At 36.6% G+C, this 11,933-nt stretch overlaps 1 pseudogene; it reads left to right on the forward strand.

Moving 5' to 3' along the window:
• The first annotated feature begins 8,055 nt into the window (after positions 1–8,055).
• On the forward strand, positions 8,056–8,199 carry LOC112825527 (U2 spliceosomal RNA; annotated as a pseudogene).
• Positions 8,200–11,933: the final 3,734 nt, after the last annotated feature.

Here is an 11,933-nt window from a genome sequence, read left to right on the forward strand (position 1 = left end):
ACTAGGCAGTAATAAGCTTTATCTTTTTAATTTCCTTCTTTTAAGTTCCCGTCATGATTTTAGTCTCTAAAAGCTTTCCCTTTTGTTTGATTAATTAAGCAAATTTATACACCCATTTACAAGGCATTTCCCCAAGTGTTACTGGAAAAACTAAGCATACATTTTGTACTCCACATAGAGAAGGCTGGATTATAAAGGATCCATCTAAATGATACATAAAATTTCCCCTTTACAATTAATATGCACACACAGAAAACTGCAGCTAGCAGGTTAGCACTGATTTAAGTGCTTTCCCCGGATCCATCATTTTCTCAATACCAAGCTCTAGCGGACCCTGCTCTTAGATAATTAAACAAAGCTCCTATTAGGTTTAATTTGATTACATGAACTAAGTATTTTCACTTTGTCTCTAATCTGATGACAACTTATATAAGGCAATGGAAAGTAAGGTAAATTCAGTTTGCTGCTGTTTAACTTTATGAACAAAGGAAAATCACATCTGCAGCTTCTGGTTATCAGAATGTACTTCCTTTGGCCTCTTAGGTGGTACCAGTTTGGGTAGGAAAGGTACCTGAGTTTGAATGGTTTAATGTTATATGTCAGTTTATGGGTAGAATTTTGTTTTCTTCTTAATTGACAAAGCAATGAGACAATAGTTAAAAGTGACTCCTTCATTCTTAATAATAAAAGAGAAAATAATCCATAAGTTTAGGGAAAGAAAGTTAAGATACTATCATATGGACCAGGAAAATATGCACCAAAAATTCATGCAGTTTCTGCTACCATTTCCTTTCTTTATGAGCAAAATTTTTATTTTTATTTTATTTTATTATATTATTTTTTTAAGATTTTATTTATTTGACAGAGAGAGACACAGCGAGAGAGGGAACACAAGCAGGGGGAGTGGGAGAGGGAGAAGCAGGCTTCCCGCGGAGCAGGGAGCCCGATTCAGGGCTCGATCCCAGGACCCGGGGATCATGACCTGATCCGAAGGCAGACGCTTAATGACTGAGCCACCCAGCCGCCCCTATGAGGAAACTTTTTAAAAAGATTTTATTTATTTATTTATTTATTTATTTATTTATTTATTTATTTATTTGACAGAGAGAGAGAGAGAGCACAAGCAGAGGGAGCAATGGAGGGAGAGGGAGAAGCAGGCTTCCTGCTGAGCAGAGAGCCCAATGCTGGACTTGATCCCAGGACCCTGAGATCATGACCTGAGCCAAAGGCAGATGCTTAACCGACTGAGTCACCCAGGTGCCCCAAGGGCAATTTTTTTTTTTTTTTTTTAATGTGTAGGATCCCTTGCTGCTCCACAAAGGTATAAAGCTAACCACTGGCAGAAAAAAACAGTGACTTGGCCTTCTCTTCAGTATATGGTTCTGTCTAAAAGAATTGAACCCAAACTTAGATTTTGAGTTTCATTGCTCTCATAGACAAAACTAAAGGAAATGGCCATGGATATCGTGTGGGGATCTCACCTGTATGTGGGCTAGGGAACAGAAAGAAACCATGTATGAACAGATTGCTTTAGAATGCACGAAGATATGTGTTGGAAGTGCCTGACTTAAATTTTCAAAGAGCGATGCCTGGGTGGCTCAGTCGGTTGGGCGTCTGCCTTCAGCTTGGGCCCTGATCCCAGGGTCCTGGGATCAAGTCCCACATCGGGCTCCTTGCTCAGCAGGGGGCCTGCTTCTCCCTCTGCCTGCCTCTGTCTTTCTGATAAATAAATAAACAAATCCAAATTTTCATAGAAAAATGACTGTCATTTCCAAACTTGCAGCATTAGCTAATTTATATATTTAGAGGAGGAAGTAGCTAAGAAGCCCTGCAAAGAAAGAATTTCGAGAAGTTGACCTGGCAATGCTGGCCTGCCTGGGTGCTCCTTCTACCCCAGGTATCTCCACTAATTACCATCACTACCACCACACCGCCTGAGGATTTCCACTTCACACGGGTGAACTCTGATTTTTCCTTGACAAGAGATCCTCTTTCCAAAGTGAAGATGTGCTTTGGAAGGATAAAGGAGTCATTGGTCTTGCACTTACTGAAGTGATTTTGTTCATTTAGGTGCCCATACTTCAAATATCGGAGATGGGTCACATCCATTAGGTGAGAGATGCTCTTAGAAAATCAAGCACTCTGCAATGCTGCCAACATTAGAGATCTGTATAGCTCTGTGGAATGCAGAGCAAGGCAATTTTCAAATCAATTTTTTCCCGTTTCAAAACTGTGCCTAAAATTTCTCCTAGAGCAGGGAGAAGACAGACTACACCCCTTCTCCCTCCTCCTTTTTCTCTCTCTCCTCTTTCAGTGCCTACGACCTCTCACTTAGAATAAAACCAAAGAATTATAGTTCTATTTATTTATGGGTTTGATCAACCTCAGCTTACCTGTACTAAAAACCTAACTACCATGTATGATGTTTCCATGGAAAATGTTTCTGATTGCAAACAATCAACCTAGATATACACCCTAGATATGAACCTGATGCTGCCCAGAGCATAAAGGTACTGTCAGTACAATTCCTTACTCCATTATGCTTACCCAAGGGTTATCCAGGTGATGGCAGAGTCTGAAGTTTACGGGTGTTCCATGCTCCCTCTGAAAGAAAAAGAATGCAAATACATAATTAGGTACAAAGTATATATCTATTTAACATAAAAATCAAATTGCAACACACTATTGGAGGCTTGTAGATGCAGGTCTTTTTTTTTTCCCAAGGTTTTTTAGGAAATTTATCAGAAACATTTTCTTAAGAAGGTATCCTGAGTACGACTTGGTTTCTCTTCCCCCACCTAGAACATTCCACAAATAATCAGAAGTCCCAGAGACCCAGGGGAGTGAGGGGCCCTAAAGCTTGAGCTTCTTTAGCTTTATGCTAGATCCACCTCTGTTTATCTTACGTATACCCTTTCAGAATGAACTCATTTTCTTCTCTTTTAATAGAATAAAAAAATAGACAATTTTAAAGACATAGGTTCTTTGGGTAATTCATTTTTAAGACTGTCTGAGCTTCTATAATGCTAGTACTGCTTATTGCTGTATACATTTTTTAGGGAAAATGTCCATATTTGCTAAGAAAAGATATTTAGTATTATTACCATATTATTTCAATTATTCTGAAGTATTGAAGTACTTGTCATTCTACATTCATTAGATTGTTTGCCGTGTTTATTTAGTTTAGGTATAATTATCCCCATACAGTGGGAAAGGTAAATGTGATATAATGCCTGTCGATCCAATCCTGCTGTGTTCCTTCATTTTTTTAATATAGGTTGAAAATTTGGGAGTGCACAAAACTGTTCATTTTCTTTAAAACCTTTCCAAAATCTCAAAACTACATTAGTAATTTGAGAAATAAAGCCTCTAATATCATGTATCACATATAGTATTTTAGTGGCAAGCTTTTCACACTTCATCATTGAACCAAGGATTCTGTCATCTTGTGAAGAGATAGCAAAATTGCCTCCACTGGTGAGATTTGTAAATTGGAGCCAAGTGTGAAGGTAACATGACGAGAAAAGCACATTAACCAACTCAGAGTTCAATATAAGATTAACACTTCAGCCTAGATGTGTATGAGAGGTTGCTAACACAAACCAAAGATTCAAAATTTAAGACAAGAAGATTTCGATTACTCAGTTACATCGTTAAAAACAATTTCTGAAAATGAGAAGGATAACCTATCTTGCATCTGAATTCAAGATAATTTTTTCATGGATTTCAAAATAGAATGTGAACCAGATTCATCAAGCTACTCTAGGGGTCTGGTATTTTGATGTCTCTCCCTTTATGAAATAAAGAATAGAGTTAAGGTGAGTCACAGGAAGATTGTTTAACACCTGGAGGAGTAGAGAAGAACATGGCCTTAGCCCTTGGTGTATGTCACCCAATCCATGCCTTGAGCCCTCACAGAACTTTCAACTGCAGACGAGCTTCCCCAAATTCTGCTATGCCCAAGTTATTTAGAATGGCTCCTAGGTGTACGTTCTTTATTCACCTAGCACTTCTTTCTTTCATGAAAAAAAAAAAAAAAATCAGTCTATATACTGATACCTTTTTTTTGCCACTTCCAAGCCTGGTACTGCCAATTCTCTCTTGGTGTTTCTGATAATCACAAAATTAGTAGTAATTGATAGTTCTTTACTATTTATTACAGGTTAGACACTGTGCTAAAAGATTTCTATATATTATCTTACTTTCTTTTCTCCCATACCTGTATGGTTTAAGTATTGCTTTTATCCCATTTTTCAGATGTGGAGGATTACCTGCCTCTCTCTTTGGCCTTGTTCCAAATCTGTGCCTCTACGTAGATTTATTCCTCTCCATTAAACATAGACGAGTCCTTTCCTCTTTTCTTACTTTACCAAAGTTATCTACTTCCCTTTCTTACTTCACCATGAAGCAACGTGCCTTCAACTCTACCTCTTCTGCAGGCTGCCTACCTATTTTTCCCCTTCAGTAAATATATTTTTTTTAGAATAACCATCTAAATATATTTTCTGTCACCAGTTCTTAAACTCTGGTTCACTTTGACCACCTGAATCTGGTTCAAGGCCTGCTCTGTGAAAGATCACCACTACTGCTAAGTCAAATGGTCCTTGTTTAGTTCCCAGATAACACCTCAACTTTAACATAGTTAAAAATGTGGACTCTCAAACTAGAAATCTCATAATTATCTGCACTTCTCCACTGCCTGGACTTAGCTTTTTATTGTTGTGAAACAAGCTTAGTTATCTAAAAGTTGGCACATTTATTATTTCACATTTTCTGTGAGTCAGGAGTCTGGGTATGGCAAACCTGGGCCCCTTTTTGGGGGTCTTATGATGTGGTTATGAAGGTGTCAGCCAGGGCCTGCTGTCTCATTTGAGGCTCAATGTGGGAAAGATCCATTTGAAGCTCACGCAGGTTTTTGGCAGAATTCAGTTCCTTGAAGCTGTGGGACTGAAGGCTTGAGTTCCTTCCTAGCACACCTTGTAACTTTGTCTAATCAGTAGTATCTGATGAGAAAGCGAGTCTGTATTAATAATAACATGACTATTATTTAGCTAATATTTATGAAGCTTTTTATATGTGCAAGAACAGCTCTAAATTTTTTTAATGTTTTAACTTATTTAATCATCACAGAAATCCTATGACATGAAGTACTATTCTTTCCTCTATGTTATAGATGAAAAAATTGGCACAGGAATAAGATAAGGAATTGCCCCAAATCGTATAATTAATAAACAATGGAATCAGGATCCTTAAATAATCCTTCTGAGTGAAGAATCCACATTTATGACCACCTTACCACAACAAATTTCTTATGTAAATAATTTATTTTTTAAAATTTGGAAAAGTGGAAGGAAGGCTTAGAGGATAGTTAACTATTTAGGTTTACTCTAAAACCAGAATTCATTAAGCAAACATTCCATTTTTTCCATTTCTAATGCTATTGAGCTTTATATCACCAATAAAATCTAGCCAGTCATTAATGCTGAGAAGTGCTACCTCCATCCCTCACACATTTGAATACATCAATTTTAGGGAAGATGATTCAGTTAAGAATAGACCCACACTTAAGATAAAAGAAATGAGGTACACTGAAGAGTCAGCCTGAACACAGATTGGTATCATTGTCATGAAAATTCTGCTTATTCAGATGGAGACTGATAAGGCCTCTTGGGATTCCCCTACTAAGTTACTAATGCTAGGGGACTGTCTATTGTCAGCTGATGCTCCATCAGTATTCCTTAACCTTGTGTCCAGCTATAGTCACATTCATCTTTGCCAAAAAGTCTGGACACTGGGAATATCCTGCTTTGAGACCAAGAATGAGATACCAGTGGATATGGGCTATTGATGTTACTACTTTGATCACTGAAGTTAGGGGAAAGAGGTTTGCAGTAAATAGACAGCTCATTCAAGAGTATGGCTATCATATGTGCTACCTCGGATTATCAACACTGAGTGAAAATGTTTCAGACTTTAGATCAACTAACAGTGCAATGCACAAAACTTCATAAGCTTCAGTTTCCTTATTTGCAAAGAGGAAGTGTGAAGAATATTTACTTCATATTAAGTGTTAGCTTATTAATATTAGATGTTAATATTTTTTTTAAAAAAGCCCTGGTCCTGGCATCCTGGCAGAGAGTAAGAGTTTAATATATACTATTTATTAACATTAGCCTTTTAGTACTATTATGATAATTAAACTTTTATATGCCCCATGTACATAGTCTTAGCTTGATAAGTTATATTTATTATTATAATAATATGGTTTAGTTACTAATTATTATTATAATTACCATATCATAACAAACTTTTATTAAATGCTTGCTTTATGGGCAAATTATATACAATCCATGCAAAGAGGCATTTCCTTGGAAGATCTTAGAAAATAAAGACTCTATGTGTGTTATGTATATTTGTGGGAAGTTTGGCACCTCATTGAGATTGAGATGCAAACTGAATGTTCATTATTGGATTTCAGCATAGAGATGAGGTGTAAGAGAGGCCTTCATGACAGCCATTTTTTCCTTAAAATTCAGTAATTGAATAAAATTTGAGGTCTCATATTGTCTATTAGTGGAGCATTGGAAGTTTCAGAGATCAACTGTGCAATCCAAATTCTTTAGCCCTGGATGTAATTTGGCACCAGCCAGTAGGGGTTTTATGAACAAAGTTAAACATTAGTGGGGTTGCTTTATGATCCCATTTAATGACAGTAATAGATGAAGAGGATACCTATCACCAATGGCACTATATCCATATTTACTAGTTAATGCTCTAACAGGCTTCATACTAGGAAACAAAGGAAATTATTTCAATCTGGAAAAACTTATTCTTGGAGATGTTGCAACATACAAAATGGCTATTCTTAGTGATGTCTCTTGATATGGCTAACTAGATAAGATGGATATTAAAGCAAGAATCCAGTCAAAAACTAAGTAAGTTGATTGTTGTCTCATTATCCATTGAGTTTTGGAGATTAATGATTAGTTTCTTGTTGTATGTCCAAGAATGAAACATGGACATATTTTTCAGCTTAGTTTCAGGTGTAATGTTTGTTAGGCTCCCACTCACCCAAGGCAAATTTTACCAAAAACAATGAAGGCAATTGAGTGACTCCTTGTTATTCCTCTGATGGCAGATACAATGAGCTTTGGGGTAGGTAGAAAGCAGGACAAAGTAAGAGTGTGGGTAAACCATACTGGGCTCTCTTAGTATGTCAAAGTTGACTGAATGAACATCAGTCTGATAAACACAGTTGGTTCCATAAATCCTCATAGTAGTTAAAGCATTTTATCACAGCTTATTAGACTGTGATAAAATGTATAGTTCAGGAGATGTCCTCATATATTCTGGAAATTACCAGCACCCATTTATATGGAACCTGTACTACCAGTTTTAATTAACTGAAATCATCTGCTTGGAATTATGCTCTCAATTTAGCTCACATTTCAATCTCCATAAATTCTTCCTCAGTGCTTTACTCTGTAGAATGCAAATGGGTCTGTGCCAATTCCCAGGAATGTCTAATGGCATCAGGCAATGGCTTATTGTAGAGCAGTCAGCAACCCTACAGCATGGGAGGGTGCTATATGAAACTAGCTTTGTTATGTTGATCGAACCTGAAAAGTAAACAAAATTTTCATTTCACATGGAATTTATCACCTCTCGTTGACGAACAGTGGCAATATTTGAATCAAAGATAGTTAACTTGACCAAAGGAAATTATATTTTCTCCATATAGGTCATAAATTGATATTTGATTATTTTTTATAAAATTGTGAGTGAAATTGATAGTATTCCACCTAAAATATTGAATGTTTTCCTACAATACTGCATCTGATGCGCTTATCTATATAGAAAGTATGTCTTTAATGCGTACAGGTTTTGTCATATCAACATTTTTTACACTTCATTTACTTATTCCTTCTTTTACAAAATTGAAAACAAAATATTATTAAAAAATCTTAACATTTAAGATGTTACTATATGAGAAAAACAGAATAAGCATATTATATTATATATGCAAATGATAATTATCATCTTTATTGTAAGTTTATCGCTTCTCGGCCTTTTGGCTAAGATCAAGTGTAGTATCTTTATTGTAAGTTTAAAAATGCATAGTATCCAGCTTTCAAAGGAGTGAACTAGGCTGGGGTGAAGCAGGATGCTAAAAGTGTTAAAAAAAAAAAAAGAACTTTAGGGTGCCTGGGTGGCTCAGATGGTTAAGCGTCTGCCTTCAGCTCGGGTCATGATCCCAGAGTCCCGGGATCGAGTCCCGCGTCGGGCTCCCTGCTCCTTGGGAGCCTGCTTCTCCCTCTGCCTCTCTCTCTCTCTCATGAATAAATAAATAAAAAATCTTAAAAAAAAAAAAGAACTTTAAAAAATCTACTGAGTAAGGTTTACAAGTGATGGCAAAGTGGCTATTTGCTTCTTTGTTTACTGCATGCCCCATCTACCAGCTCTTCTGTGAAATAAATACATGTAAAGTATAGGAAGGAAATATTTTTCTCTTCTCCCTTTCTAGGCTAGCCTACTAATTAAATTGACATAAGACACATGAACAGAAGAAAAACAAATTTTAATTTCACACATTCAGAAGCTCATAGAAATATGAGACACCCCAAAGTGACCAAAGCAGTCAACTTTTATACCTCTTAAACAAAGAAACAATTATTTGTGAAGAACTGACAAAGAGGTTTGGCTTGGGATAGCAAAATATGCTATCTAATGAAGAAGTAACACACTGTTTATACAACCTTCATGGCCCTAAATTCCCTATCTCTAGCCACAAGGTGCAGGGAAAGTATCCTTTGCATGGGGAATTTATTTCCTGCTTTCAGGGAGACAAAGAACCATCAGAGTATCCTTCTTGTGCTGGTTGTTTCTAAAATAACTTTAAGTCAAAAATAACATGGCAGAGTGGCATATTTTGGGGAAGTCTGACCTGAACCCTATCAAAGGTTTTGGTTTTAATTTTATGGACTAAGAAAGCCAGAGTTTAATAGGTTTTTATTGACTTGTCTCTGCATGAATATCATCTGTTTCCTTTGTGACTATCACCATTCCAAGGCTAGTTTTCAGCAAACAGTAGGTGCTTAATAAATATTGCTGGTTAACTATGTAATTAAATTGGTAGTACATATTCCTGTTTCTTGCACTTCCTGGAAACAGACCGAAAGAATACAATGAACTAATTTGCATCACATGGGTGAGCACAGCGAGTGTTTAATTCAGTTTAATGTTCTTTCAAATTGTTCAATATTTCCTTGAATTGAGTCTCTTCCCATGATCAGGCAGAGTGAGTAAGAGACTCTCTGGGAATAAAATGCTCATCCTTATGTTGAAAATTAACTCCTTCAGAGCACCAGGGAGTTAATGGTAAATTATTTCTTCTATGGTACAAAAATGAATCAAATTGCCAATTAATCATTTCCCAGGGTATGCCAAACTACAAGCTGCAGTTTTTGAAAATGTCTTGGGAAGGTCTGTGTCTTCTTTCTAGATTGCCGTCTTGCTGGGCCTTATGGGTCTTTCCCTTCCTTGGTGCTCTTAGCTTTGTCCTCATCTAGACCAATTTTTAGATGTGTGTGTGTGTGTACACATGTGTGTCTAGAAGAGCATGAATATCTTTTGGATAGGCATACTGCTCAGGAGCATCAGTTGGTTGCCTACTGGATAGTGTTCCCCACTTGCCATCCTGGGAGAGCCCTGATTTTGTTTCACCGTCTAAAATTGTTCAATGTCAAAATCAGAGTTCTGATTTTGTGCATCAGGTAACCTAATGGCTTGGAACAAGTCATGGTGGTCTCATTCCTGTTCTCGGGGATTAGTTTACTTTTCAGAGTAGACCTTGGCAGGATTCTATTCACTGATAAAGCAGAACTCAAGAAAGAGGGAGCCTTTCTTTGTTCACAGAGTGTCTAGAACTCTAACTGCTATAGCCATCTTGCCACCAAAATAGGAAAAAGGCTCAGGAAGAGACTAAAACTGAGGGCCATAAAGTACAGATATGGAGAGAATTGTGTCCTTGAAAACATCTCTGAGCCCTCTGATGATGCCCATCCCTACATTGAAAACTCAAGGCCAACTAAGTCAGAGGAGTAAATTGAAAAGTGAAAGTCTCTGGCATATTATGAAACAAAACATTCCTTATTTCCTACATCAGTTGGGACATAATTGTCTGCTAATTGTAAACTAATGAAACACCTTCTTTGAACCTATTTCAGACCACAGGGAATAATAGATATGCATTTTGATAGGATCCGTGAAGGACTCTCAAATGATCTCTTCTTGTCAAAACAAGACCCCCAAACACAGGATGGGTCTCAGTCTAAAGACATTCAACAGAGAAGGCAGTTCTTAGCATTCTGCACTGCCCCAACAGACATAATAGGAAAATATTTAATATTTCTGTTTTTTTAATAATTATGTAAATATTCCTGAATAATGTTGAATTTACTCCTTTTTAAAACAAAAGAATACTTGCATTTTGTTTCTAGATTTTGAACGATTTAGTGGAGGACCTCAAGATTCCCATTTCCTGGAAGAAACTTTTTTTTTTAAGATTTTATTTATTTACTTGACACAGAGAGAGAGAGAGACAGCTAGAGAGGGAACACAAGCAGGGGGAGTGGGAGAGGGAGAAGCAAGCTCCTGGCTGAGCAGGGAGCCTGATGCGGGGCTTGATCCCAGGACGATGGGATCATGACCTAAGCCAAAGGCAGATGCTTAACGACTGAGCCACCCAGGCGCCCCTGGAAGAAACTTTTTAATTGCAAAGTATAGTCAATATTTTGATTAGGCTTTATTATCAGAGTAGACTTACTGTGTTCAGAGAATCTTCTTTGAAATGGGGACTCCAGGAACAGATAGACAATTCTGTTGGGACTAGATTAAAAGAAAATAGAAACAGAATGACATACTCCAGGATAAACAAGCATATTCTAGGATATAAAGTTACCTGGAATAAAGAAGGAAGACAGGAGAGTATTAAAAAAAGAAAAAAATGTGTAAGTGGGTGTTTCTGTACAGAAACCATTTTATATTTTAATAGAAATAATGTGTACTCTGAATTGTTATTCAAAGATCACAAATCCATTTTTAGATAAGTGGTCCTATAGCTAAATATTAGGAAAGAGTAATATCGTAATGACATTTCAGATGGAAGAGAAACACATTTCATAGTCCTAAAAATAGTAAAACATTCATCTGAACATCTGGTCATTTCAGATGAAAAATCAAAAGTGTTTGCAGTGTATATTATTATATTAAAAATCAGAGGGAAGTAGAGGTTGAGAACAAAAGGTTCACTTGTGGGCTTTTTTTTTTCAAATTATAAAAGATTTATTCCCATGAAAACACCAGAATGTTTTAGGAAATTAAGCTGTGCTAACATATATAAATGTGTATCATTCCATTACTCTATTAACAAACATTGCCAACCAAACTCTGGTTTATTGGCTTTTGTTCTGGAACATGCTTGTCCTCAGCGCATTGCCCTAAATAAATAGGACATGCTTGCCTTTTTATTTTTATTTTATTTTTTTTCAAAGATTTTATTTTTAAGTAATCTCTACACCCAATGTGGGGCTCAACCTCAAAACCCTGAGATCAAGAATTATATGCTCCACTGACTGAGCTTTTACAGTGTTAGAGTAACTTAGATAATGAATTCGTATTAGCTGACACTTAGGCATACTTCTGGTTTGTGATAAGGCCAAGTGAACAGCCCTATGGAGTGCTCACTGACTATCATCCTGTTAGCCTTGACTACAAAACAGAATGGCATTCACATCTTATTTTTATCTATTTGTAAAAAAGGAATAACGATAACGTTGTGTTCTTTCCTTAAAATAAAACGATCTCATCTTTCATGCTTCTGGCTGTGTGAAATATTATTATAGTTGAAGAAGAATTTGCATAATGCTTTTCAA

Source organism: Callorhinus ursinus, unplaced genomic scaffold (genome assembly GCF_003265705.2).
Source record: "Callorhinus ursinus isolate GAN/ISIS: 27379988/994484 unplaced genomic scaffold, GSC_fseal_2.0 scaffold4, whole genome shotgun sequence".
NCBI lineage: Eukaryota > Metazoa > Chordata > Mammalia > Carnivora > Otariidae > Callorhinus > Callorhinus ursinus.